The sequence below is a fragment of the Protopterus annectens genome, chromosome 8.part1 (assembly GCF_019279795.1).
Source record: "Protopterus annectens isolate FY-2018-M chromosome 8.part1, PAN1.0, whole genome shotgun sequence".
NCBI classification, from domain to species: Eukaryota; Metazoa; Chordata; order Ceratodontiformes; family Protopteridae; genus Protopterus; species Protopterus annectens.
This window is the reverse complement of record NC_056742.1, coordinates 174,502,805-174,516,781: the sequence shown is the minus strand read 5'-3', so window position 1 is coordinate 174,516,781 and position 13,977 is coordinate 174,502,805. Positions and strand designations below refer to the sequence as shown.

The window sequence follows — 13,977 nt, the reverse complement described above, 5'->3', positions numbered from 1 at the left end:
TACACCTACACTTTGGGATTCATCCATATTTACATATTTAAAAGCAGAGATGTCTGAAAAAGTGAGCCCATGTACTGACACTACAATACAGCCACATAATGAGGGAGACTTTTGTCTCTGCTAGCTGATGATATCTGTGAACTAAATGGAACAAAAATGTTGAGTAAGATAAATATGAGAATGGATTACCAATATCATAAATTACACCCAGAGAAGCTAAACCATTTTCTTTACTTATAAGGCTCATGTGCAAGTTACTACTTTTTGATGTGATATAATTTCTGCATCAGTGATATTGCAACAGGTAATACATGGCGTAAAGGATATAAGAAGCTATGGTAATAGTATAATTACTTATGGCAGAACACAAAAAGAACATGATAATGTACTACAAAAAGTGCTTAATAGACAAAGAAAATCAGCTAACTTAAAACAAGAAATGTGAATTTGATAAAAAGTGTCATTCAGTTCTATGGTTTCATAATTTCTTGCAAGAAAAAATTCACTTGTCCCTGTTCAAATACAAAACAATGCAGGATGAGCCATCACCAACAATTCAAGAACCATCAAAAGAAATTAATACCATTACAGATACTTCAATTTTGTTTTTAAAACAAGATGGACAATCTGAATGGCATAGGAGATGGCAAAAAATAGAGTAGTTAAAACAAGAGCTAAACTCAGAGAATAGCATCATGCTGTGACCTATTATATAAAGCAGCCTTTCTCAAAGTGAGGTCCGTGGCCCACTGGTGGGCTGTGGGGATTTCCTGGTGGTCCTCAAGAATTAATAACTATATCTGTCCTCTTCACTGTCCATTTTTTTTTACAAAATAAAGGGCTTTGTCTGGTATTCAGATGTATTGCTCCCAAAAGTTCCTCCTTTCTTGAAGCTGATTGGTTAATCTCCACTTGCATTTGCACAGATTCAGCAGTGTGCCATAAACTGTAGGAGATACTATAAAAATACCAATTCTGTCTGTGCTGTGCCACTCGCGGGAAGTCTGTTATTTGAAGCCAGTAAATCGTTGAACGTCACCAAAACCGCATGCTTGTTTGATATGTGTTAGATATGTTTTGCTTGGGCAAATGTTTCATTTTGGTGCCTGTGCATACCTCAATATTTTTACTGAAAGGATCTCTTTGAGAAATGTTTCATTTCAGTGCTTGTGTATACCCAGACATACTAATGAAGATGTTGCTTGGGGAAATAATTAATTCTTGTATCACGGAAGTGCTTGTGCATACATGGCCAGATTGTTGTAGTGACTGCTGGGCAAAATAATGTATTGTGTCATTTTAGTGCATATGTATACACAATACAAACTAATGAAGGGGTTACTGGGGAAATTATTCATTAAATTAGTGTGTCAGGATTGAGACTTTACACGTGTCAGTACTCGGAATATGACCTATCTTTAAATCATTTGATTTATGGAAGGGGCTAGCGGGCCACTGTGTTATGTGCTTTGTCCAAGTTGGCCATGATCAGAAAAGTCTGACAAACAATGATATAAAGCAATACTCAAAATAGTGCCAGTTCACTTGGCAGAGACAGTCCTGAATAAAGTACAGAATGGCATTCAACAAGTTATAGCCTTGCCCAGTAGATCTTTGTCAGATGCAGAAGACAGGCTTTCCCATACTGAGAAAGAAAGAATGAAGATAATATAAGCCTGTAATTATTTTCATATGTAACTGTTTGGTAAACAGTTTGTGCTGATCACTGACCACATATCACTAGAGAAAATGTTTAACAATTCCACATAAAAACTTCTATTTTAAATAGAAAGCTAGCCACTGAGTCAAGAACCTACCTGTCTGAAGTGAAATATAAGAAAGGTGATTACTACCAAAGCATCCTTTCATCTCTTAAGAGAAGGAATAGAGTCATGAGAAAGTCAAAGAACAAAGACTATATGAAAGTAATGACTTAGTAAACAGTACCAAAGGCCTTTAACTGGAAAGAGATAGCCCCAGAAATATTAAATGACATTTCATTTCAGAAACTGAAATAATTCTGTATAAATAAATATGCGTGACAAGAAAAACATAGCTAATTACAAAGACATCAAGAGATCTGGAGCATGTAAAGACAAAGTAGCTTCATTCAATGGCAACCATTTATTAAAAGGAAGAATACATTATGCTATGGTTATGGAGAGTATGTGGTTCCCTAACATAGATGACATGATAGAGAAAATGCAACAATGTTTGCTGTCCTAGACTTCTGAAATATGGATGTCATGATAGAGAAAGCTTTAACGATGCTTCCTGTTCAAGGCTAACATCCATTTAAATGCCAAAAACTATAAAATCTGACAATGGTCTTCCCTTTCACAACCCACAAATCAAGCAGTGCTGCCCTTAACATAGAAGGTATATGTCATTATGGCCACTGGCTAATGCCATTGTAGATAGATTTGTGATCAATGTAAGGGAAGCCATAAAGATTACATATGTGAAAAGTGCACCATGGAGACAGCAGTTAATCAATATACCTGGAGGATACAAGCATTCCACATACACAACTGCAGTCAATACCAATAAATATGATGTTTAGGAATTCATTTAAAACAAAACTGCTTCAGTGAGGGAATGAAGGGACATGCCTAGTAAATCTGTAGAGGGAAAAGGTTTGTAACAGGAATGGAAATGAAGAGACATGCAGGTTAAAGTAAACTGAAAACAAAAAAAACAGCAAGAGTCAAATAATAAAAGTAATTAAGAGGAGGCATAACTTACTATGACACACTGCTGATTTTAAAGCCATACTGTGATGACTTTTATGACTCTGACCTTCCTCAGAACAATGAGTGACAAATTGTTCGCTAATGCTTGTTTAATTTGAACAATTCTGTGATAGATAATTACCAAATGATCACAGGGGATTATTTAAAAGCCTACATATTTTGAAGATTACATCCTTGAAGAAATATGTTAAGATTTTGTTTTTGTAGTTTTTTCATGTGGGATGAAAGACAACAATAAATAGGTTCATTCCTCAGCTGGCCCATAACTTCACTTTGCTGTCCTTTTTCAGCTCAGTATCACTTATCTACAGGTTATTCTAAATAAAAAATGTATAAACTTCAGGCACACTTAGCTATAAGCATTATTGTAGCTGTTCCTCAAAAAGTCTTCCTACTGATCAAGAATCAACTTTTAATTATTTGCTTCAACACTACTTTATGAAGCATCATGATCAAAGGACAACAATGCAATGAAATAATTCACATAATATTACATGGACCTATTTGAACATTCAATATCAGTTCCTTGGTGCCTCCACACATTTCTAGCTACCTTACACCCCATATTTGTGTCTCTGGCCCTAACATCTTGTGCTTGACTGAGGGTAGTCCTGCTCCAAAACTTCAGTACCTGCCCCAGGTGAAAGATGCAGGCCACTGGACCCTCATTTATACATTTATCCGCTGATTTCCAAGATGCTAGATCCAATAGTTAAACCCAGGTCACCAGCAGCATAGTCAGGGCTCAAATTACTATGCTACTGGAGCTGGCATTGGTATGACATGCTCTGGAGAGTGTGAAACAGAAACAGAAATGAACAAAAAGTGAATAAAAAATAATCTTTAAGCTTACATTAACTCAGAATAAGTGAGTTCTAAATAATTTTCCTAAACTTTTGAGTATTGGACATCAGTGTTACGGAATTTGTGGTTTGCAGTAGCCTGCACTAAATACCTAATGTATCCAAAAGAAAAGATGTACATGTGCTGGACACCTTCAACAAAATAACATTTTCTTAGACATAAGATACAACACAAGGAATATATGTGGACACACCACTGAGCCCAAGCAAGATGGGTGATTGGGCATAAAGCTCTGAAGAAAAGCCAAGAAAAATGAAAAAAGAAAACAGTCTGTCATTAAGCTAGAATTGAAAAAAGATGGCTGAATGAACAGGAAGTAAGAGAAGATCAAATGGCTGCCATAAGATGGCCCAAGAGAGGAACTACTGCATATGCTATTCCAGAAGCTGGTCAGGGTTACTAGGGATGGAGGAACAATAATAAGCACCATAGGTGGTGAGCAAAAGGGAATGGAAAATTTCAAAGAAAAGATCAGGGACCTGGAAAATAGCAAATCTGCACTAAGAACAGAAATTCAAGGGTACAATAAAAATATTGCATAAGCAGAAAAGCTGATAATGTATAAAATTACAGACTGGATGACCTGGAAATATAGATCCAGATGAAACAACATCTGGATCTTACAAATTCATGAAAAGAGGCCTGAACCAGTACTGAAAAAAACGGTTTGGGAGCTGCAGCAAAGTAAGATTTATTATAGCAAGTTTGCAAGATCTCTCAACTGAAATAATTCATGGGTTTAGAAAGAGAAATGAGACAAAAGAAAGCCTTCACAGGCACACACAAGCCTACATGCATTCATTTAAATAAAATCAAGAATTCCTCAGACGACACAAAACATCCTCTCTTGCAAAGGAATGTTTATTAACTCATTTAGTCTTGAGCAGCAGGAATCTATTTAATCTCCTTGTTTACTAAAGCCTTTTAAGACAGGAATATCTTTCTTCCTGAGAGGTTTTCTTTTAAATCCTCTATCAGGTGTAGTTCCCATATCTATAAACCTATAAACCTAATCTTCAATATCTCATAAATGGCATGAGTAAAAAATGCATTAACTGAGGAAGTCTGTCTTGTGACAAAATTAATGCTGCAAATTTATGAAAGAAAATTATATTTTACCTGCTCAAAATTATTAGTATTTTGGTTAAACAACAGGTTATATTTCTGCAAACATGCAAGATGGAAGCATCGTTATGTGAATCAGCTTTCTAGTGATATATAACAAGAATGGGTAACACATTGCTGTTTTGTGATATTTAATAGTCAGTGCAAATTATGCAAATCGCCTCACAGCAAGAGGTTCTCCGGTTTGATCCTCGGCTGGGGTGCCTTCTGTGCGGAGTCTGCATGTCCTCCCTGTGGTCACGTGGGTTTTCTCCCAGTGCTCCGGTTTCCTCCCACATCCCAAAGACATGCTGTAGGTGGATTGGATACTAAATTGGCCCTAGGTGTGAGTGTGTGCATGTGTGTGCCTTCTGTGGAAGGTTGGGTGCTAGGCTGGCAACTCGACACTGTAAAACTCCACTGCCAATCATGAGCGGACAGGTGATCCAATGTGGCAACCCCTAACAGGAAAAGCCGACAGAAGAAGAAGTGCAAAGTATGCAAATATTTTCACAATATTAAAAAAACAGTTTTAAACTATAAAACAAATAAATATGATAGTAACCATGAGTGACAGAATGATGTGCCATAATGTTCTGTATATAATGGAACCATTTGTTTGCCTATGCTTTTACAATATTAGTCTCAGTATTAAAAATATAGCTAATATGCATAACTGCTTTACCAAACAAACACTTATCGCTGGATGCCTTCATATTACTCACCCATATTTACTGCCAAGTTTTAATTAACACATATAGCTTTTATACTCTACCACAACATGGTTCCATAAGACTCTGTGTTTTGCATAATTAATGTAACTATGGAAAATATGTCATAGCTTTAATAACTTTGTTACAAACACTTCTTAATAACTGCAGCTTTATACCTCCCATGCTGACTGTTAAATTTTCAATGCCCAACAAAATAATGTCAACTTTACCTACAACCTAACATTTATGAGATATAAGGCTCAATATTGGAATATTGCAAACATTAATGCAATGTATCTCAAATACTTATGCATGTGTCTGTGTTTGTATGCTCAAGTGTGTTTAGTGTTATTCTTCTTCCCATACCCACTGCTTATGTAAATCTACTTGGCATAACAGTAGCAAGCACTAGTCCTTAATATTGTAAATATATAAAATATTTCATATTTTTCATAATATTTATCAAGCAGTCTTTAGCAACTCAAGCCCTGTACATCCACAGTAATGCTCACTTTGGATGACTACTACATCTTGTCAGCTTGCTGAAGGGACTGCGTAATTCATGGCCTACCATTAATTAGGTATTAATCTCAGCATTAGATTATTATTAATGTTGTTGTCTTTTCGGCTTTTCCCAGTCAGGGGTCGCCACAGCTGAACTCCAGTCCGCTAATGATTGGTAGTAGATTTTCACGGTGCCGAGTTGCCAGCTCGATGCCCAACCTTCAACGAAGACACGCCCATTCACGCATGTCTTTCGGAATGCCACTCGACCCGTGGGGAGGACATGCAAACTCCACACAGAAGGCACTCCCTGCACTCCAGCCGAGAATTGAACAGGAGAACCTCTTGCTGTGAGGCAACAACGCTACCGCTGCACCACCGCGGCTGTATAATCAACAACCAGTTATACACAGGTTGTGTTCCAACAACCCAGGTGTGTTCAATGTAAGTTTTTTTTTCTAACACACACTTCATTCATTGCCCCCCCATCTCATTCCATAAATAAAAATCATTCCTTTGCACAACACAACATTCCTGCAATATTAACCTGTATAGTGGGATAATACTAATATCAATCACTTGGGCCTTAGGCAAACATTACCTTCATGTTCCCTGCCATGTTTTATTGTAACTTGTTAATAACACCCACCACTTGTATAGTCCTCCACACTTGTTTGCATCATACTTTATATTTGACTTATTAAAGGAAATATGGACTATATTTCACTGTTTTTCATGTACTTTTGCAGGCAGTAATAATTCCAGTCCTATATATCCTGCGGTGATTATTTCATATTGCATTCCTACCAGATAATGGCAGCTGGCAGAAACAAATGTGTTTCTTAATACAGGGCCCATCATTAGTGAAAAATTAGTATCAGTATTAGAATATTGTCCATATTGACATCTTGTATCTAAAACAAACAGGTATGTCTCTGGACATAGTTATCTTACTCAACTTCTCTTACTGTTAAGTTTCACTGTCCTCATATGCCAAGTCAAGTCAGTTTTCACATGGCTCCTTATTTCCTAATGCTGATTGGACAATTCTCAATATAGATAGTAATATGCAAATATTGCTAATATTCATTGCAACAGACAAAAAAAAAACAGTGCAGTGGCAGATGCCTTGCTTCCTGTTTCTGATATCTTTCTTGAGATATTAGGATTACTTATCGAATATTTTAAATATATAAACAAGTCAATAGAATACTGGATATGTGCAAATTTACCCATACCCCTTTCTGTGCCATTTTGCTACTATCCTCTGCATACATAGCAGCACTCTTACAGTCTTGTTTCCATGTCCATTAATGCAATGCAAAGCAAAGTATGAAAAATATTGTATTTTCCATAGATTTCACTAGTAATTTAGCAAGAGGGCAAAGCCAAGTGATTAAACAAAGCCAACCATGAGTAAAGCCTGCATTACTCACACACAGGAGTCAATTATTGCTATTATATAATGAAATTACTTAAGAAAAATAGTCTTACTTTTTCTAAATAATGCCATAGTTTAAATGGACTTTAATGTTCTTCCTCTGTTTTCAGGTAGTCTGGGCCATCAAAAATGTGCAGTACACATGCTCTAAATCTCCATTAGGGCAACTTTTAACTGTTTAGATTTTTGATGACAGTCTAGGTGTATGCCAAATGCTGTTGGTCTGTTGTTAATAAAAGTTGTATTTATTTATTTATGGCAAATCAATGAGGATGAAGCACCTAAATACTGGTAGAATTCTCAGTTTGAGTTTTTAGACATGCCATGGAGCTGCTTGTAGTGTCAAGCATTGTGAGTCTTTTTCTTGTAATTTAGTGGTGGGGAAACTTTTTTTTAACAGTTTCAAATCTCCCAGTCTCTGCTTAGTAGAACTTGCAGAAAGGACAGAATTAATTGGTAGCAGCATGCATGATTAAAATATCTGTATTTATTGCTGGCTGGGTAATTTGAGGGACAGAAGAAAAAAGAACATTTTGCTGAAGTATGCAATGGTAAAACCAATTAATTCAGCCATTCTAAACTGCTTTAGTGTCTGAATTTGTTTTTGTTTGTATAAACTGGATTTACATTGGACATGCATGTTTTGAATGCTAATGGACCGTTACTGTATAATTATCAATAACTGATGAAAAATACATCTCATGCATCATCTTTTGCATTATGGATGTAATAGAGTATGAAAATGTGAACATGATATCTCACTCTCTACTGCTGCTGTTGTCATTCTTGAGACTGCACATTACTGATATTCATAACTGCAGGAATAAACAAAGCTGTATAGAGATGTACATCTCTCTTGCCTCTCTGTTCTCAGCATGACAACCCATTTGGGGTCATGGTAAGAAGAACTGGCCATAGCAATGCCCAGTGGCATGCTGATAGTGGGGGTGATGTGGCTCCCAGCAACGACAAAGACAATACACCTTATAGGTATGTACTTTGAGTGGTTGCCAGCAGCTACTCATGGGCACAGTGACCTCCCACCTTGAGAGGTAATTACTGTGAATAACTCACTGAATGACTGACCGATTAGTGGAAAATCAAAGTGACTATAGTAATACATGTTTGTTTGCTGAAAACAGCAACAACTTTGTACCCCTCACAAATACAATTAAAGATATTTAAGATAAATGAATATATGTAACACACTCTGCTAACAACATAATAATACTGATAGGGAGCCATTTGAAAATGTGAAGTGTTGAACAGTGAATGCCCATAACAGTGAATCATTATAATGTTGGCATCTATTTTGCTTCCTTGTCTGAGATGCAGCAACCCTGAAGTTATACAGAATTATGGAGTGTGGAGGTTGTAAAGAAAAACAGAAGTTCAAAATTATAGAGCATGGATGTAATAGAGTATGAAAATGTGAACATGATATCAGGGGTATTCACAGTTCCATACTCCATGGTTTCAATAAGCACCTTACCAGAGTGGAACTGTGATGTAAATCAAGGTACAGCAATGAAATAAATGCAGTGACCAACATGGGAAACTGCACTGCTAAATAATATTATTATTATTATTATTATTATTATTATTATTATTATTATTATTATTAATAATAATAATAATAATAATAATGCTATACAGTACTAGATCAGAGCTATAACATATAGGGAGACACAGTAACAAAATAACTGCATAAATCAGTCCTTAAACGTGCTACTTATAAAAGAGAGAAGAGCAAATTTAACATTTTGCAAATAATTACTATTATTATTGTTAAAAAAGAGGTTATATCTTTGTAAGCGTGAACAACAGAACAAAGGTATCAGAGGAAGAAATAATCATCTCTTCAAGTGCTTTCTGGTGCTCGATAGCAAGACTGGACTGCAGAATGAGTTTCAGTGACTTCTTAAGAACTGAACACATATTTCAGCAAAAATGAGCTGACTTGACTCTCTCTGTTCAATTAGATGTAACCTTGGATATGGAACATATATGGCAAGGTGGGTGAGGGGAACAAAGCTTCCTACAATAAAGATCAGTCACAAGGGGAAAAAAGCAGGAGGTTAACCCAGAGTGTTTTCAATTAAATGAGTGTTCAGTCCTTATAGAGCCACCAAAATATACTGCAATCCAAATAGTTCTGTAATCTGCATCAACAGTTGTCAATAAGTCATAGAATTTACATCATATGTTGCATCATTCATCACAGGATTAAATAAATCTATATAGAATAGAATGTGTACACCTTACTCTCATCTTGTGGGTGCAATAACTCTTAAAAAAAAACTGACCAAGGTAATGCATTGCAGCATTTTGATAACAGTGGGTGTCATGCTCCCCACCAGGAATGCATTACAGATAATGTTCCATAAAAATAACATATGTGCTTCCAATCATTGTCAGCAGTGGAGCAACTAGTCATCTTGTCTGGTAACAATAACTGAGCCTGACTGGCTAGAGAATGGAGAAAGTGACAAAAGTAATGCAGTTTAGTTTGATGTAAATAATAACATAGGCTGAAGCCCTTCACAAGAACAACCAAAATATTTTAAGATAAAATACATGCACATTACTCACATACATAATGTTATTGATGCAGAGATGTTTTATAAAACAAAATACATGAATAAATGACTGCAGAGACCAAAATGATATGTTACTGGAAAAATAGTGACAGTAATGTATTTCAGCTTGTTTTACTCAAACACACAGAAACATATTAGTCCTATCAAGTCAGCTCAATGACTGTTTATGTAGGGTCACAAGACAGCTGGAATCCATTACCTTCATGCACAGACTGCTTCATTATTCAATCATTATAGACACTGCACTCACTGTATACACTTCACATGTCTGACTGTGGTTCAATAAATAAAGAGATATAAAAATAGAAGTCACAGTAAAATATTTCAGCTTGTTTTATTCACACACATGCCCTGTCAAGAAGGATTAATGACTGTTTAAGCAAATGACATCAGGAATCATGATAGTTTTGTACACATACTGCCTCTGTGCCAATCAATTAAAGATAGTTTATTAACTGTGTATACATCAGAAGTATGACTGTGATCAGTTAAATTTATAAATACATACATATTTCCCAGTTCAACTTGCTGCAGTCAGAATCATATAGAGTGACCCACTGTATCCACCATACTCAGCTATGCACATCAATCACAACCATATACACTTCAGATGTCTGACTGTGATCATATGAATGAAAAAATACCCACATTATGGCCAGAGGAATATATTTCCACTGGTTGATGTCTGACAATACATTCCAACCCTTCACACATATGAATACATAAAACATGTACATGCACATAACAAGTGTCCAGTAATTACAGACACTTTATTAACGCTTTACACCTCAGATGTTTGAGTGTGATCAAATGAATGAAACTGTACCATAAATCAAGATACAGGAACAAACATTGGTAAATTTTCTGTTGAACTCATACACTGATATATAAACACGCACAAACATTCATATGCACACACATACACACACACACACACACACACACACACACACACACACACACACACACACACACACACACACACACACACACACACACACACTGTGCCCACCAATTAAAGTCTGTTTAGTGGCTCTATATACCTTAGATGTTTGACTAATAAATGAAAGAATTTGCACTATAAAACAATACATAGAACACAACATTTGCAAGTGTACTGCTGAAATAAAAAAGTGGTACACATTGTCCACACCGTAGTGATTTTATATTAGAATATTGGCAACAGGTAATATACAGCAACAAAATATCCCCCCTTTCCCACCTCTCAACCTCTAAGTATATGAATCAGGTACAAAGCCAAAATATAATGAGGATGAATAGCCAAAACACAAGGACAGATTTTAAATATTGTTCCTATACAATAAGAATGAGGTTTAGGATTAACTTACCTTTTCCGAAAGATATGAGGTCTGTCATTATTTAGTGAATGAAGTCCTAAAATATTTGTCAGAAGTCCACAAAGTGTGTAAGAAACACATAACAATATGAGGCAAAATTAAGGAACTTCTAAACACAATACTCACAGATGTACCCATCAATTAGAGCCACTTTACTTGATACATCTCCGATACTTAATTGTGATAAATGAGCAAAGCTACACCTTGAAAAGAGGCATGACAACTAATATTTATAAATGCAATGTTTAAAGAAACAAAAACTACAAAGAAGTAGCATAGATTTTACAAATTCAGAAAGGCTTACCGTGATATGGAACCCTTAGCTCAGAAGGTTTCTTCATTTTCGGTAGAGTTGAGTGGTTCAGAGACCACTCGCCCACTCTGGTTTTCCACTGCTGGTTGTCACATTAAAGAGAATGGTATTATTGGGAAATCTGCATGCAAATACAGCAGCCTGGGGGAGAAGTTAATGCTAATTAGCCATGTACTCCTATTGCAAATGTGGCAGCTTTGGATTAACTTGGCAGAGTGATTCAAGGAATTGCGCTGCTGAGTTATTTTATTCAGATCTTACACAAACAGGAAAAATGTACACCATCTTTTTCCTTGTACATCCATGCACCTCCACAGGACTAGCTGTGGCTTCTACAGTAAGCACTGTGGAGCCATGGGTGCATGGGTGTGCATGTGTGCCTGTGTGTATATGTGTGCATGTGTTCAAATCTATAGAGGCATGAATGTGACTGAGTAGTTGTGTGTGTGTGTGTGTGTGTGTGTGTGTGTGTGTGTGTGTGTGTGTGTGTGTGTGTGTGTGTGTGTGTGTGTGTGTGTGTGTGTGTGTGTGTGCATGGCTGTTTGTATATGTATGTGTGTGTGTAGTGGGATGAGTATGTCACTGCCATGAGTGGGCTGGTTGGGAGAACACTAACCTGGTCAGGTCTGACATGGGAGTGTTCATTTCAGAGTAATGGCAATTAGCCACTAAAGTGGTATTCCTTTCCATTGCCGTACTTATCTCTGAATCAGAGATTCTCTGTCAATCTAACTGACCAGGATTAGCAAATTAGTGCAGGTGAACAGAATCAATATAAATTCCCTCATCCCCATTCTCAAATCTGTACTGGAAGTGTGACAGAAGGGAAGATAGAGCAACAAAATATCTCCTTCTATACCTCTCAACCTCCTAGCTCAAAAAACAGAGACAAAGACAAAAAATATTGAGAGGCAAAGACCCAAAACAAGGAACATATTTTAAATATTCTTCCTTTATAATTAGAAAGTTGAAAGAATAATGTGTTTTGCATTAAAATGCTTTTTCTGAAAGATAGACTGACACTCAAATGTCTGTCACTTTTTATTGACTGTAATCTTTAAAAATTTGCAAGAAAACCAAAAATATTACAAGAAATAGACCAAAAATATGAAGCAAAATCAGAAGAATTCTATCTGTTACCAGACAAATATGGATGTGTTCAAGTTACAGGAGAGTCTCAAGAGCAGGTAACTTACTATTTAGACTTCTGGCACTGAGTAGATCAAGCTTGATACAGTCAGGTTTTCATTCTAGTAAAATGCTTTTGCTATGCCTTGATGGACAGAAGATAGAATTTGCTAAAAAGATACTGTAGGGGCAGCAAAGACTTTGCAGAAGCCATGAAGGAAAGCTGCATGCCATCCCTTGTGACCAACAAGGCCTGTCAGTCATCTCAACTCAATCTAACACATACTAGACAGACCTAGAATGACACCATCTACTTAGCCAATTATTAATGTTATACATGTCTTCTCCTTGAATCTGGGAATCATTCTGGGTGATGGGTACAATTCCATTCAAGATGACATTACTGTTTGTATTTGGCATATTCACAGCAAGATATATCATCTGTCTGAATATGCCTCTGGCTTGAATGCCTTAAATCATTCGCTCTCACATGGAACAGTACCAGGCTGTAGTCATGGTTGTCTGGACTGAGGGATTTTGGAGCTTTCAGAGCAAAATGTCTGCTGAAAAAAAAAACTAAATGTCACCTAATTCTTATCCAGCCTGGTAAGAGAAGAATCTTTGCGCCTAACAATGGGATCATCTAATTACTAAGGCATTCCTATTTTATGTACAGACTTGGTGGATATAGATCCCTGTGCAACATGACTTTATATTATGTGTGTTATGTGGTAGTGGTGCTGTGGTATTGGTACTGAAATATGTTGAGGCTTGTTTGTCCTGATTCTAGGAGGCCTAAGGAGTGATTTCTTAACAACTTCAGCATAGTGAGCTTGATGTATACATGCAGAGTTGGGGTGGCCTCGTGTGAAGTTTACCAATCATTTGTTTTGGTAAGCAGGAGGTCACCATGATACATACATACTCACATATCTTACACATGTTATCATATTGAACTAGATGGTTGCTGGAAAGCATTAGGCAGTTGTGACACTCCCTAATAATACCAAGGGCTTACATGCTGGTTACCAAACTGAGGCAGTTAAGGTAAGGTTAATTAACTTGGCTAATACATCAATGGAAAGGTATATTTTATTTTATTTTGCCAATACCTTAATGAAGTAATAGCAAAAACAACATATAGAGCATGCTGATTACTTAATGCATTAGCAGTAAAGACAGAACATTAGATATGCAAG

The 13,977-nt window shown here is 36.4% G+C and overlaps 1 protein-coding gene across 1 annotated transcript in view; it reads left to right on the top strand.

Annotated features, from left to right (window-relative positions):
* Positions 1–12,132, top strand: part of VAT1L (vesicle amine transport 1 like) — a 1,089,685-nt gene extending 1,077,553 nt beyond the window's left edge. The window contains exon 10 of the transcript XR_006366076.1: positions 12,089–12,132. The gene's annotated coding sequence lies outside the window, so the exon portion shown is untranslated. The remainder of the gene's footprint in view (positions 1–12,088) is intronic.
* The last annotated feature ends 1,845 nt before the right edge of the window (positions 12,133–13,977 follow it).